Genomic DNA, 16,265 nt, shown 5'->3' on the forward strand with positions numbered 1-16,265 from the left:
TATATATATATAATTTCTCTTTTATCATCACAATATGCCTACAAATAAAAAAAATCATATTCATGATCTTGTTGTGTTTATTTATTTATGTATTTTTCCATCTTCAATATTTAATATTACAAACTGTAAACTCAAAACAAATTAATTAGATTGGAAATATTATAGACAAATTAACAATAAATCAAAAAATAAACAAACAAAAAATCCAAGCAAACAAAAAAAAAGAAGTTGGGATGCAAATTGTGGTTTTCGTCGAAACAATGATCAGCAGTCGCCAACCGCCATCAATCGTCACCACCGATTGTTGTCGGCCGCCACCATTCGTTGTTTGTGGCCACACAACCACACTCATTCTTCTTCATTTCCTTTTTCTTCTTCTCTTTCTTCTTTCGTCTTTCTTTTCTTTTCTTTTCTTTTCTTTTCTTTCTTCTTTCAATAGAAAATGGGATTGATCAATCTAAGATGAGACATCTTATCAATCTTAAATATTTATAACATCTAAGTTGTGACAACTTGATGATCTTTAGCTCCAAATTAATAATCTTTAAATAAAATGGGATTGATCAAGATACGACATCTTGTCAGTCCCTAGTTTAAAATGCATCAGTTGTGACAACTTAATTAGTGATATTAAATATTTTCAAGAAATTTCAAACAAACAACCAAACGTAACACCCTGATTTTTAAAAGTGCAAGTGTATTTTTTTTTCTTTCAAAAACAAATTAATAACAACTTAACAAAATACTATGCCGTAACACAAACGACAAAAGTAATGAATAATTACATCATATATACAAACCAACTAAAACAGTTTTTGAGACGATATTCCAAAGTATACAAATAGAAAAATACATCAGGACTATGAGAGCTATTGGTCCGCTGTCCAACACGGGTCAAATACAATTGATAAAATGTAAATAGAGGTAATAAATTGAATCGTTTCGCAAGGACTTCTGATATAATAATAATAACCAAATTGAAAATTGAATTTAAAAATGGGTTTTTAATATTTTTGATTTAACAGATGAGAAAAACGATTAATCCACTTATTCGGGTTTCAGACCTATCACATATTCTATTAATGATTCACTGTCGCACACATGTCAAATACAATTGATAAAACTTAAATAGAGGTAATAACTCGAATCATTTCGCAAGGACTTCTGATATAATAATAGTAATAATAACCAAATTGAAATTAAAAAGGGGTTTTTTAGATTTTTGATTTAACAGATGAGCAAAACGATTAATCCACTCATTCGAGTTTCATACCGATAACAGATTCTATCAATGAGTTTAATTTATAATTTGTGATTCTATTCTTATTGGATTATAGAATTAATCAAACAAGTGTAATCATTGTTTTTCACTTTTAGGCTTGTAATGAGCTATATAACAAAAAATGGGGTAATTAGGCTCAAAGGGGCTTAAACAAATGGATAATTGTAGGGTAGACTAATTTGGCTATTAGCTTAATCAGAAACAAATGTCTAGATCATTTGAATATATGCATGTGGACAAGAGTCAAGTCAAGTTCTCGTGTAACTAGCAATCATGAGTGAGATAACACACAAGAAAAAAAAAAGATGAAACAATGTATTCCATTCATAATAAGGCTCAAATATCTCACAAAGGTTAACAACTTATCACCATTTAGCATTTTAATCCAATTTATTTTACCAAGAATGCAAAAATAATATTCAATCATGTCAGTCCAAACAAACTCTTAACATTTACAACCATAAAATCTGATGAAAAAGCATTCAATGCAATGTCCATTTTTATTTCTTTTTTATTTATTATTATTATTATTTTTTGAAATATAACAAATAAAATCCTAAAAAATACCCCCACAGTTAAATTACACATTATCCTCAATGAAAGTAACAAATATAAAATAAGAGTAAGGAAAGGGAGCTTCCTGTTTAAACTTCAATTTAAGTGGACTTTTCCAAGGAGAGTTCTTCTATGGTAGCATCTTCAAGAACAGAGCTCCCATGGAATAGCTTGAGGCATTGTCCATTTACATTGAACATTTTCTCGGTGTTTTCACTTTTTATTTCCACAAGCGGACATTCCTATTGGTGTTTTGTAGGATGTTCTATGAGCCCAAAGAACTTCTTCAAGTCAGTGGCTCAAGTCTTTCCTGTTTGGCTGCACCATCTTTTCTAAGATCTGTTTGATTTCCCTATTTGAGACTTCAGCTTGACCATTAGTCTGGGGATGATAAGGTGTAGAAACTCCATGCACAACCCCATACTTCTGAAGCAAGTCGTCCATGGTGCGGTTGCAAAAATGAGTGCCTTGATCACTTATGATGGCTCGGGGTATTCCAAACCTGCAAAAAATATTTGATCCGATAAAACCTGCAAAAACTTTAGAATCATTAATCATAGTGAGTATTACTTCCACCCACTACGATACATAATCAATAGCTAGTAAAATATAGACATAACAAAAAGATACAGGAAAAGGGCCCATAAAGTTAATGTCCTACACATAAAATACTTCACAAAAAAGCATAGGTTGTTAAGTCATCTCACTCCTACGAGTGATTGTTGTTCCTGCTATTTGGCACTGTTTACAAGTTTTGTAAGTCTCAAAAGCATCTTTAAACTAAATGGTCAAAAGAAACCCGAGCCTAAGACTTTTCTTGTTGTCCATTGAGGACCAAAATGTCCTCCAGTTTGAGAGGCATGACAAAAATGAAGATTGGATTGAGCATCGTGGTGGGAAAAACATCGCCTAATTACCTGGTCACTACAGAATTTCCACAGATATGGATCATCCCACACATAGTTGTTGGAATCACTTTTAAGTGTGTGTATTTGTGTTCAGGATGCATCTGCAGGAAAGACTGTAGCAACTAGATAATTAACTAAATCAGCAAACCAAGGAGTTACCTCAAGCAACTGTAGTAGTTGCTAGTCAGGGAAGTCATCTTGAATGGGGATAGGGTCCTCATCCATTTCTATTATGCTCAAATGATCTACCACCAAATTTCCAGCTCCACCGTAATCTATAAACTCTAAATCAAATTCTTGGAGTAACAACATCCATCAGATCAATCTTGGTTTTGCTTCTGGTTTCTTCAACAAGAACTTCAAAGCTGCATGGTTAGTATAAACAACTACCTTCGAACCTAACAAATATGATCTAAACTTATCAAGTGCAAAAACATTAGCTAAATGTTCCTTTTCAGTGGTAGTATAATTAGTCTGTGCAGAATCTAAAGTTCTAGAAGCATAATAAATAACATGGGCCACCTTACCAACCCTTTGTGCAAGGACTGCTCCCATTGCATAGTTAGTTGCATCACACATAATTTCAAAAGGGAGGGTGCAATTGGGTGGCTGAATTATGGGATTAGAGGTTAATGCTGCCTTTAAGAAATCAAACGCCTTCTTGCATTTGTCATCGAAGGTGAAACTTACATCTTTTTGCAACAAGTTTGACAATGGAAGAGCTATCTTGCTGAAATCCTTGATAAATTGCCTACAAAACCAGCCAACCATTCAAGCATTTTATCAATGAATGGTAAAGGAAAATGATATTTTCTAGTTACCTGGTTTAGTCTCTTGTAATCGATTCTTACCCTCCATCTGCTCTGCACTCGTGTGGAGATAAGTTTATTATTTTCATTTTTAACACTTGCGAGTCCGGTTTTCTTTGGGACTACCTACACTGGACTCACCCATTGACTATCAGAGATGGGGTATATAATGCTTGCTTGCAAGAGCTTGGTCACTTCTTTTTTTACAACATCTAGAATTAACTGGTTAAGTCGCCTTTGGGGCTGCCTAACTGATTTTACCCTATCCTCCAGTAGTATCCTATGCATACACATGGATGGGCTAATACCAGGAATATCATCCAAGGTCCATCCGATTGCCTTCCTGTATTTTCTCAAAATCTACAACAGCTTCTCTTCCTGTTCATCTTTAAGTTTGGCTGAAATAATCACAGGTAACTTGCCACTTCCTTCTAAATATGCATATTTCAAATTTTAAGAAGTGGTTTAAGCTCTATAGTCGGTGGTTGTTCAATGGAAGGTACAACACCAGTGACCGAAGCTAAGTCTGCAAAATCAATTATGTTAGTAGAAATATCGATATCAGCACAATGATCAACCTGCAAGGCAACTTTGATCTCAACACACATAGGGCACAATTGAGTATCTGTACAAAATTCACAAGTATAAGTATCATCAAAACCAAACAATGAAGGAAAATCAGTAGCATACATATCGGGGTAAGTGTCACAAACCAAATCAGCAAGCTCAATTTGAAAAATAGAATGCTCTTCCACGAGGTATTTCATAGCATCAAAGATGTTAAATTTTACAATGCTATCACCAAATTTCATTGATAGAGTTCCAGCATGCACATCAATTTTTGTTTTAGCAGTTTTCAAGAATGGTTTGCCTAAGATGATAGGTGCCCTGTTGGACTTATTCTCTCCCTCCATGTCTAGAATGTAAAAATCTACAGGAAATATCAATTTATTAACTCGAACAAGTACATCCTTCACAAGTCCAGCATGACGAGCATTGCTCATGTTCGCCAATTGAATGGTAACACATGTACTCTGTAAAGTTCCAAGATCAAGAGAGCTAAAAATAGATGTAGGCATAACATTAATGGAAGCTCCTAAATCTAACAGAGCATTTTCAAATTGACTATTGCCTATGGTACACAGAATGGAAAAAGTTCTTCGATCTTTGCATTTCTGAGGCATGGGCTAAATGAGGGCTGAAACATTTCGCCCCATGTTTACTCTTTCATTACCTTTTAACCTTCTCTTGTGTGTGCACAAATCTTTTAGCAATTTTGCATATCTTGGAATCTCTTTAATTGCCTCAAGGAATGGAATGTTCACTTCCACCTTCCTTAATGTATCCAGGATCTCGTTGTCCCTATCTACCTCGTCCATTTTCTTAGTCTTCACTGCCCTTTGAGGAAAAGGATGTGGTATATTTTGCTCAACATCAACAATTTTAGATATCAAAATATCCTCAACAACCTTGTTATTTTTAACTACAGTTTCATGTACCTTTGGTATTTCAACAACTTTCCCAGACCTCAATGTAATTGAACTGTCATTGGGAGCATTTGGATTTACTACATAATGTGCATGCAATTGGTTTGACCCCTGAGTCTGCAATTGATTGATTGAAGTGGCTAGCTGACCAATCTTTGTTTCCCAACTTTGAATGGTGGAATCTATTCTTTGTCGAAATTGGAGATTCCGAACAACTATCTGCTTAACGAGGTCCTCTAATGAAGGTGCATTGTTTTGCTGTTGAGAAATATTTTGTTGCTGCTGCCTAGGTTGTTGTTGTGCAGATGAATTCCCCATCTAAGGTTGGGATGGTTTCTCCAACCAGGATTGTACCTATTAGATGATAGATCATAGTTGGCTTGAGGATTGTATATATTTACTACATATGCTTGAGGAGCATCAGCAATTGGATCTTCTTGCAATGTAGGACATGAATCTGAATGATGCTCTAGAGAAGTGCAAATACCACAGTTCACTGCTAGGGTTTTACCTATTGCCAATTTTTTTACTAAAGATGTAAGCTCATCAAGTTTTCCTTCTAAATTCCTGTGGGAAAAAGCTTGAATTTCATTCACACCCTTTGTCAACACTGTTGAATTGCTTCCAGTTGTAAATTGCTGATAATTAATGGACATGTTTTCAATCAATGCCCTTGCCGCTTCTGGGGTCTTATCAACAAGTTCTCCCCTACTAGTAGCATCCAAAGTGCTTCTATCCATAGGTAGCAAGCCTTCATAAAAACATTGGAAGAGAAATTGTTCAGAAATTTGGTGATGAGGATAGCTTGACACTAATTTCTTGAATCACTCATAATACTCATGTAATGATTCCCTGTTAGGGAATAATTTTCTAATTGAAGCAACTCTTGAGGCTGGGAATAATTTTTCTATAAACAATATCTTGAGATCATTCCAACTTGTAACAGAACCTGGTTGAAGGTAGTATAATCAATCTTTGGCAGCATCCTGGAGTGAAAATGGGAAGGCTCTTAGCTTAATGTGGTATTCTAAGACTCCTTGAGGCTTCATGGTAGAACACACAACATGGAATTCCTTCAAGTGTTTGTGGGGAACCTCACCTACAAGACCATTAAACTTTGGAAGCAAGTTTATTCAACCAGATGTAAGTTCAATTGGTGTAGTAACTTCAAGATATGTGATACATAATGCATTATAATTGAAATTAGGTGCCACAAGTTGTCTTACGGTTCTTTTATTCGCATCATCCATATTTCGCATCAGCCATATTTATCAATTCATTAACTCGAACAAGTTGTCAATTTCAGTATTTGACTCTAACTCGTTAACACTAGCAACTCTATTAAGTCTACGACGTAAATGAAATATCCTATCTATTTCAGGTTCAAGAGAATGAAGATTCACAGAACTAGCCCTAGTCATGCATCTTCATAACAATGCAATGCAAAATAACAATTCTAAAAATTCCAACAATGTCCCTAATGCTAAAATTGAAGTGAAAAATCGAAAGCCCTATTAAATAAAATCCAAAAAATATCAAAATACAACCACAAATTTCTAAAAATCAAATAAAGGCAACACAAATTTTACTGGAATTTTTGGAGAATATGAAAAATTCACAAAATGGAAAAAGGATCTAAACGTAGGAATTTGGGATTTTGACCGTCGTTCCCATATATAAGTTCCTTATACAGACTCCTATTCCTTGAATTTTCTAGCGAAATATTGGAGCAATCCTAGACAGCCACCTGAAAACGGGGTTAATATTAATATAAGATAGTCCCCTGCAATGGCGCCAATTTGATCCGATGTCGCACACGTGTCAAATTCAATTGATAAAATGTAAATAGAGGTAATAACTTGAATCGTTTTGCAAGGACTTCTGATATCATAATAGTAACCAAATTGAAAATTGAAATTAAAAAGGGATTTTTTAGATTTTTGATTTAACAGATGAACAAAACGATTAATCCACTTATTCGAGTTACAAACCTATCATAGATTCTATCAATGAGTTTAATTTCTAATTTGTGATTCTATTCTTATTTGTCATATAATTGATCAAACAAGTGTAATCAATCCTATGTGAATTTGGTTTCTTTGATTGGATTAAGCATCACAATCATTAAAATATTACAATTAACTACCAAGCGTCGCAAAATCATAATTCAATTAAATTAGAAACTGAAATCAAATTTTGTCGAATAAATTTAATCAATCCTATTGAAATTAAATTTAAGCAATCAAAATATCAATATAATCAAATAAACAAGAATAGAATCATGAATCAAATTTGACAATGTAACATGAATCTCAAGGTGTTGATGAAACTCTAAACTCGTGGATTAATCTTATAAAATTAGCCTTCTATAAAATTAAAATAAAAATTGTTTATTTCTTGAAGCAGTTTGAATCCTCATTTTTCCGTTCGTATAAAAGAAACAAAATTTCCAATATATAGTACTTGATATTGGGCTTTAGGGTTTAGGGTTTAAAAACAAGTGACGCGCTAATTAAAAATATTACAAAAGTTCATACTACGAAATCTTCAATTTAGGCCCTATAAAGTTCAGAATTGGTCCAGATTTGTATCTCAGACGTGGTAGCTCAGATTTGTATCTTTCCAACGCCTGCTCGTATGCGTCAATCCAATATCTAGAGCTCAAGTTATGACCTACATAGCGAGAAAGAATCAAAATACAAATAATAAAATTAAAATGCAAATTATAATTAAAATTCGACCCAAAGTTTAGAAACAAGCTAAAAATATTAATCTAAGCTATAAAGAGCTTTTAAAATACCAAACTTGAAGGCTAAAAATGTGTGCCCAAATCTATTATCACCTATCAAACATTGCTCATACCCCTGGGGTATTCTCGGCAGGCACCTGCACAAAAGTATTGCTCCAAGCATGCTATTCCCCCATGGTCACGTCAAAAAAATGGAACATGAACCCACCAAAACAAAAGTCAATTGAAAATTTATGATATAGATACAGTCATCCCAACAAAAAATAAGTACTACCAAAAACTAATCTGATTATCCACTAACAACTACAATAAATAGGGTGACCTCCACACACTGCACAAGTCCCATCTGACGCAGTATATCTCTTCGAAGTAACCTCCTTATCATCAACGTCAATATAAGGATCGATCTCCGTAGATGTCAGATCCGCCCACGAGATAGGTGGCTTCAGTGACGCTGGGATCTCAAAACAGTCCGCTACTTCAGCCACAGTCAGTAAACAATCATTTGACGGAAGCGGATGCTCTGGCTCGGCCCTCAAAGACGGCCCTGCAATATCTCTTCCCACTAGCATCGCCCCTTTATCCTTTTCGCCAGTGTTCGACCCAACCACTATATCTCCAGCTCCTACTGTGGCCTCCGCCTCAACTCTAATTGAAGAATCCTCTACATCTTCCCATGCTTCACTCATCTCGAGCACAAATCTTGAAGGTACTCGATAGTCAATTCTGTCACGAGTGAGGTCCATGAGGTATACTGCTCCAGCTCTACTACTTGACCTCACTACCCTCCCCGTATAAGTAGCCCTACTAGAGGTGGGTCGTATACCCAAGAAGTCGGCAAGTCATGGTCAGGGAAGTCTAACAACGTTTCCATCGTCGAGGTAACAGTCGGTGGAACTAACTCGAGTATCATCTAAGGGGAAAACCTAATTTCCACAATAATGTAAAGGATCACCAACCGAAATTAACAAATAAAATTTAACAATTACGTCATAAAAATATGCAATAACACTTAGAAATTACGACATGATAACAAACAATAACATAGTATGTATATAGAAATATAATATTATAACAAATATTACTTACGTGCCAAGCACCCTAATGCAATGTTTATATGCCAATGCACATGATTCTAGAATTTTCGAAGTCCTCATCGAGGGGCATAAATCATAAAAGTAGCGCATATTAGAGGCCAGTACTAATTACCGAGGTGCCACCTATCACAGATCAACACGATTTACTAGAGTGTAGTCTATCACATACCTACATGAAAATTAAATTCTTGTAAGGATAAGATGAACCAATCAACTCATGGAACCATCATGTGGCCTGTAACACCCCGATTTTTAGCAACACGAGTGTATTTTTTTTTTTCAAAACAAATTCATAAGAACAAAGAAATAAAGAAGGAAATACTTTTGGATAAATATTTAAGTCGTAACATAACGACAAAGTCAACAAATATTTACAAGCAGCGGAATAGTTTTTGAAATAAAAATACAAAGTATTCAAACATCAAAATACACCGGGCTATGAGGCCTATCAGACATAGCTCATACCCCTGGGGTATTCTCGGCAAACCTGTACAAAAGCACTGCGACAAGAATTTAATAGTCAAATTCTCGGCAGACCCCCCACGTCACATCAAAAAGTGGTACATGGACCCATCAAATTTAATAGTCAAGCTGACAATATTGGTATAGGTACAATCTTCCAACAAACAATAAATACATCCACAAAAGAAAGACCTCTAGTCCCTATACAACCGTCTAATCTTATCATACTACAAAAACTATACGACCCAGGTGATCTCCACGCACCCCACAAGATCCTCCTAACGCAACTCCAGTCAGGTGTGTCCAATTACCTTCCCATCTACAGGGTACTAACCGGTGGGCAGATCCTGGTTTTAATCTGAGCGCAAAGCCCAGATTTCCACAATAGTTGTAAAGGATCACCAACCGAAATTAACAAATAACGCATAGCATTTAAATTTCAAATGCATAAAATGGCCTTTCAACTTAGCATGCACCTTGAAAGCGTTTCCATATGTTAAACATGCATAATCAAAGTTGAAAAATGGAGTTTTAAACAAAACTGCACTATCGTATTCGAATACAGCATCCTTGTATTCGAATACAGTGTTGTTTTAGAAGTCAGTAGCAAAAATAGGATGCTTGTGTTCGACTACAAGCTCAGTGTATTCGACTACACATTTGTTTCATAAGTCAGTAGCCAAATTAGAACATATGTATTCGACTACAAGCCTCTTGTATTCTAATACACATCAGAAAACAGCAAAAATCAGCTTTTAAAGAGGTTTCGCAATCCATCAACACTTCCACACAAATCCAAACAATCACACTTAGCAATTATGGTACAATCACAACAACAACTTGAGTTTACACACACAATCATAACTTTAAATCAAACATGACTTGCATGGTTTCGCAAACAATCAACACATGCACACAAATCCAAACAAGCACACTTAGCAATTATGGCATAATCACAACAACAACTTGAGTTTACACACACAATCATAACTTTAAATCAAACATGACTTGCATGGTTTCGCAAACAATCAACACATGCACACAAATCCAAACAAGCACACTTAGCAATTATGGCATAATCACAACAACAACTTGAGTTTACACACGCAATCATAACATTAAATCAAACATGACTCACGTGCCAATCCCCCTAATGCAATGCATATATGCCAAAATGCATGGACTCGGAATTCCAATCAAAACCCTCCTCAAAGGGCCGTAAATCATAGTTGTACCGCCTACCACAGGTCGAAGTACTAAATTACCGAGGTGCCGCCTATCACGGATAAGCACGATTTACTAAAAACGTAAATCGTAAATGTACCGCATATCATAGGCCGAAGTACTATTTACGGAGGTGCCACCTCTCACGGGTCAGCACGATTTACCAAAAATGTGTAGTCTATCGCAGACCTTACACGACAAGGATAAGATGAACCAACAAATCACATGGCATCATCTCGTGGCCCATCTGGTCACCACTATAACCATGGCCCATCCGGTCACCATGTACAATGAAATGCATGAGCATACTCTGACTCTTTCCACGACAATCATTAAGTAAATGAAGATATTAAAAGATTCCCCATTTTTAATACTCATTTAACTCTAACGATTTTCACGACAACCATTAAGTAAATGCATATATTAAAAAATTCCCCATTTTTAATACTCATTTAACTCTAACAATTTTCAAATTCCACACAGAGCATACTCAAACATTTATTTTACAGCACATACATCAAATTTAATCCACAATTTACATTAAATTTGATCAAACCACAAAACTCAAACATAACACATGCCAAACTAATTTTCACAAACCACAACTCAAAAATATCAAATTTCTTTTCCTCAAACAACACACATAGATGAATCAATTACCTTTTCCACAAAAACACTCATCAATTTCACCAAAAACCCAACTCGAAACTTTCACCCATAAAAGCATTACATTCATTTTCCCCAAATCTACACTTAAAACCCAACAAATTTATTTTCCACACAACCACAAATAAGTCCCTAAATGCAAACAAAAAATTTGGAAGGAGCCCTTACCTTAACGATAGCTTTAACAAGCGATTACGGCACTGCGATTAATTTCGGTAAAATTCCCGCTCGCGTCGTCGCTTCCAATGTTGGTTCACTAGCGCCGTAGCAGGAGGATGAACAACTTTCACTTCTATCTCTTCTCGAAATAAAGCTTAGATCTAGAAGAAACGTGAGGGTTTGTATTTGACGGTTTGGAAATCACCAACACTGTTTTCGAAACTGAGAAGAAGAATGAAGCTGGGGGTTCCTTGCTTTCTTACCCACCAAGCCTTAGGTTTCTTTTCTTAAACCAAAAGGAAGTAAACGAAAATTAAGAAGGAGGAAGAAAATGGAGGATTCACGTGACAACCGGGGAGGAAGAAAAACGTTTTCTTTCAGTTTTCCTTTCTTTCTTTTCCTTTCCTTTCCTTTTCTTTCTTTTCTTTTTCCTTTCTTTTCCCTCCAAACATATATATATTTATATATATTAATTATAACTTAACAAATATCTAGATATTTATCAAAATTACCATTTCACCCATAACTTCTCAAACCATTTGATAAAAATATCTACTCTCGTCGCGACTCAATTGACAGATACAATTTTTAGCAATCCGATATATTTTTAACAAAACTGTTCGGTATTAAATTCTTCATAACATAAATAAATTATTCTTTGACAAAAGATTCACCATACTTAATCTAATTTATTTATCGACAAATAATTTTAATCGGGGAGTCAAAAGATATTTTTGGGTATTAAACTCACAAAATAACAATAACAAGGCTAAAACGCCTCAGAGTTCAATACCAAAATATACCAAATACATAAATTAGAATTTAAAACTATGGGTCTTACATGGCCCATCACGGTCACCAGTTAACCTTGTGGCCTATCAAAGTCACCACTAACATTGTGTTCCATCATAGTCACCACTAGCTATGAAATGTCTGATCATACTCTGACTCCTTCCACAACAATCATTATGTAAATGCAACTATTAAAAGACTCCTCTTTTAATACACATTTAACACTAATAATTTTTCATACTTATCACAGAGCATACTCAAGACATATTTTCCTCGATAAAGTTTATAACATATAACAAAACGTATTTTCACTCCAGAATACATAATCATGTCAATATTAATCATCAATTCATAACATGTAACAGTATGTAATTTCACTACAAAAATATATATATTCACGTCAAAATTAATTATCACACATTCACATATTAATCATACATCAATCATACATATAGGGTCTCTATAATCAAAGTAAAAATTTAGAAGGAGCCCTTAACTTAGTTATGGCTTTTCCAACGGTTATCACTACCACAACCAAACACCGCGAAAAATCTCATTTGCGCCGACACCTTTAATCAACAACAACAACGACGACGACGACGACAACAACCACAACAACAACAAAGATTTGTTAAGAACTCAAAAATTTCACTTATACTCCCCCACCGTATAAAATTTTGAATTTAATAAAAAGGAGGAGGAAATGAGTTTCTCACCTTAAATAAATTTGCTCACAAGCACCGTAGTGTATAGAGGAGCAACTTTCCCTCCTGACACTTCTTGAATGGAGGTATAGATCTAGAAGAAAAATGAAGGTTTGTGTTTTTTGTTTTTTGAAAACCATCAACACTATTTCTCTTCTTTTTCTTGAAACAAAAGAAAGAAGAAGAAAGGGAGCAGACGTGAAGCAGGGGAAAAATGTTTATGTTTTTCGTTTCTTGGTTACAACCAATCAAACAAACATCTTAATATATAGATATAATATAAAATAATCATTACACTCATCACATGAATCACTTCTCAATCTACTTTAACAAAAATATCTACTCTCGTCGGAATTCAATTGATAGATGAATTTTTCAGCAACAAGTGACATTTTTTTAAAAAATTTGCCCGATACTAAATTTTTCGTAATATAATTAAATTATTCTTTTACAAATAATTTTAATCGGGTCTCAAAATATATATAAATATATACATATATTAAACATATTAATAACTCTAATTAAAATATATTTTTGGTACTTAATTTAAACAATAAAAAAAAATTGGCCTAAATGCCTAAGTAATTCAACACAAAATACACTCAAACTGCATAAATTAGAATTTAAAAATTAAGGGTCTTACATTACTACCCCCCTAAAATTCGTTTCATCCTTGAAACTACGCATCATCTTCCTCTCCAATTCCCAAGTCGCATCTTCAATAGTTGGGTTCCAAATTACTTTGACCAACAAATCTTCCTTATTCCTTAATCGCTTATTCTTCATGTCATCAATTATTACAGGTAGTACTTTAAATGAAAAATTATCCTTTAGTTGAATTGTGTCTGGTTCGATCACATGTGACAGATCCACAATGTATTTCCTTAGTTGCGACACGTGAAACACGTCGTGAATATTGGACAACAACGGACGCAACGCAATCCAATAAGCCACATGTCCAATTCATGCAGTAATTTGGTAATGTCCATTAAATTTTGAGGTTAATTTCTTTGATTTTATGGCTCTGCCAACTCTAGCCGTAGGTGTGACTCTTAGAAACACATGGTCACCTTGCTCGAATTCTAAAGGTCTGCGACACTTGTCCGCATTACTCCTTTGACGACCTTGTGAGACATTCATTTTCTCTTTTATCTTCTTGACCTTATCTGTAGTTTGTTGCACTATCTCAGGTCCTAAAATCATATTTTCACCGTCCTTATACCAACACAAAGGTGTCTGAAACTTGCGTCCATACAAAGCCTCATAGGGTGTCATTCTAATACTTGCGTGAAAACTATTGTTGTAGGTAAACTCAATCAATGACAATACATCATCCCATCTCCCTCTCTCATCTAATACACAAGCTCTCAATAAATCTTCAAAAGCACTTATTCATTCTTTGAGTTTGTCCGTCCGTTTTCGGAAGATATGTTGAGCTCAATCTTAGTTTCGTTCCCAAAGCTTCATCCAACGCTCCCTAAAAGTGCGACTAGAATTTCAGGTCATGGTCTGATACAATACTTGATTGTACTCCGTATAATCTCACAATATCGACAATGTAGATCTCTGTTAGTTTATCTATCTTATAGATGGTCTTTATTGGTAAAAAGTGTGCGGATTTAGTTAATCGATCCATTATCACCCAAATAGAATCATTCTTTCTCCTTGTTGTTCGCAACCCAGTTATAAAGTCCATGGAAATGTTGTCACACTTCCATTCAGGTATATCTAAAGGTTGTAACACTCCAGCAGGCCGCTGATGTTCCACTTTCGCTTTCTGACAAGTTAAACAAGTTGATACATACTCCACTACATGCCTCTTCATTCCTGGCCACCAATTATTCTGCCTCAAGTCCTGATACATCTTTGTTGCTTCGGGATGGATACTCAATTTGATCTTATGAGCCTCTTCTAAAATTGTTTTCCTCAGATCTTCAACTACTGGTACACAAATCCTCCCATTACATCTCAAAATATTATCTGGTCCAATCTTAAACTTAGTTGTCTTCCCTTGCACTATTAGGTTCCTCTTCTCTTGGATTAATGCATCATCCTGAAAATTTGCAATGCCTTCAAGTAGACCACTCAAAATCTTAATCATTTCGAATTTCAAAATCCCCGGTGCAAACTCTACGTCCAAGTGTAGATCTCTAAATGCTTCCCACAACTCTTGTTGTCTAGCCATCACTGCTGAAGAAACTTACACACTTCTACTACTCAATGCATCATCCACCACATTTGCCTTCCCATGGTGGTACAGCAATGTGAAATCATAATCCTTGAGAGTCTCTATTCATCTCCTCTGATGGGTGTTCAATTCCTTTTGATCAAAAGGCAGAGAAGACATAGTTAACTTTAAACGATTCACACAATCCATAGAAATGAAGGAATGGGTTGCCCCCGAATCAAAAAGTGCAATTAGAGTGCTACCTGCAATCTCGCAGTCTCGATAGATCAAATTTCTAGTTGGACGACTAGCCCTAGTTTCAGCACCCATGCAATAAACGCGTCCTTTACCAGTAGGACGACTAGCCCTAGTTGAATTCACTATTGGTTCCACCTTCGGAGCCTTGCAATCCCTTGCAAAGTACCCTGACTTTTGGCAATTGTAGCAAGTGAGACTCTTAGAGGTAAAAGCATTAGCATAATGTCCCTCTTCCCCATATTCAAAACATCGAATCATTTGTCCCAATTGTCTTCCAAAATTCTGGTTCCCCAGATGGTTATGGTCTTTATTATTGTTCTGTGGTCGTTTATAGGGCTTAACAACTTGCTTTCCTTTATTGTTATGATGGTTGACCCGACTAGGCCCCCCAGAACTAAATTTCCCTCTTCGGTTGGCTCTTTTATTCTTCATATCCTCAATTTCTCTACATTTTTCCTCTAAAACTTGGAAACGTTGAATTTCCAATGGCAGGACATAGTCTTGAATCCTATACTTTAGTCCATTTTGAAAACAGTGACACGTAAATTGTTCATCAACCTCTTCACAAAAAAAAAAAAACAACCTAAAATTCCTTGACAATCACTCAAACTTAGCAGCATACTCACCCACTGTCATATTCCCCTAGTACAATTTAAGAAAATCATCGCCCAACTTAGTCCTGGTACTCATCGGGAAGTATTTGTCTAAAAACATCCTTTTGAATGACTCCCAATTCATCTCCTCATGAGCTGATTCCATCAGAAGCCTTGTACTTCTCCACCAATATTCAACATCCTCTAGTAGCAGATACGTAGCATAGTTAACCTTCACCCCTTCCTGACAATTAATCATTTGGAATATCGTTTCCACTTCTTAAATCCAATGATCGGCTTTTTCTGGACTCTCATCATCCCTAAACTTTGGAGGATTGTGTCAACGAAAATCT

Source organism: Cicer arietinum, chromosome 2 (genome assembly GCF_000331145.2).
Source record: "Cicer arietinum cultivar CDC Frontier isolate Library 1 chromosome 2, Cicar.CDCFrontier_v2.0, whole genome shotgun sequence".
NCBI classification, from domain to species: domain Eukaryota; kingdom Viridiplantae; phylum Streptophyta; class Magnoliopsida; order Fabales; family Fabaceae; genus Cicer; species Cicer arietinum.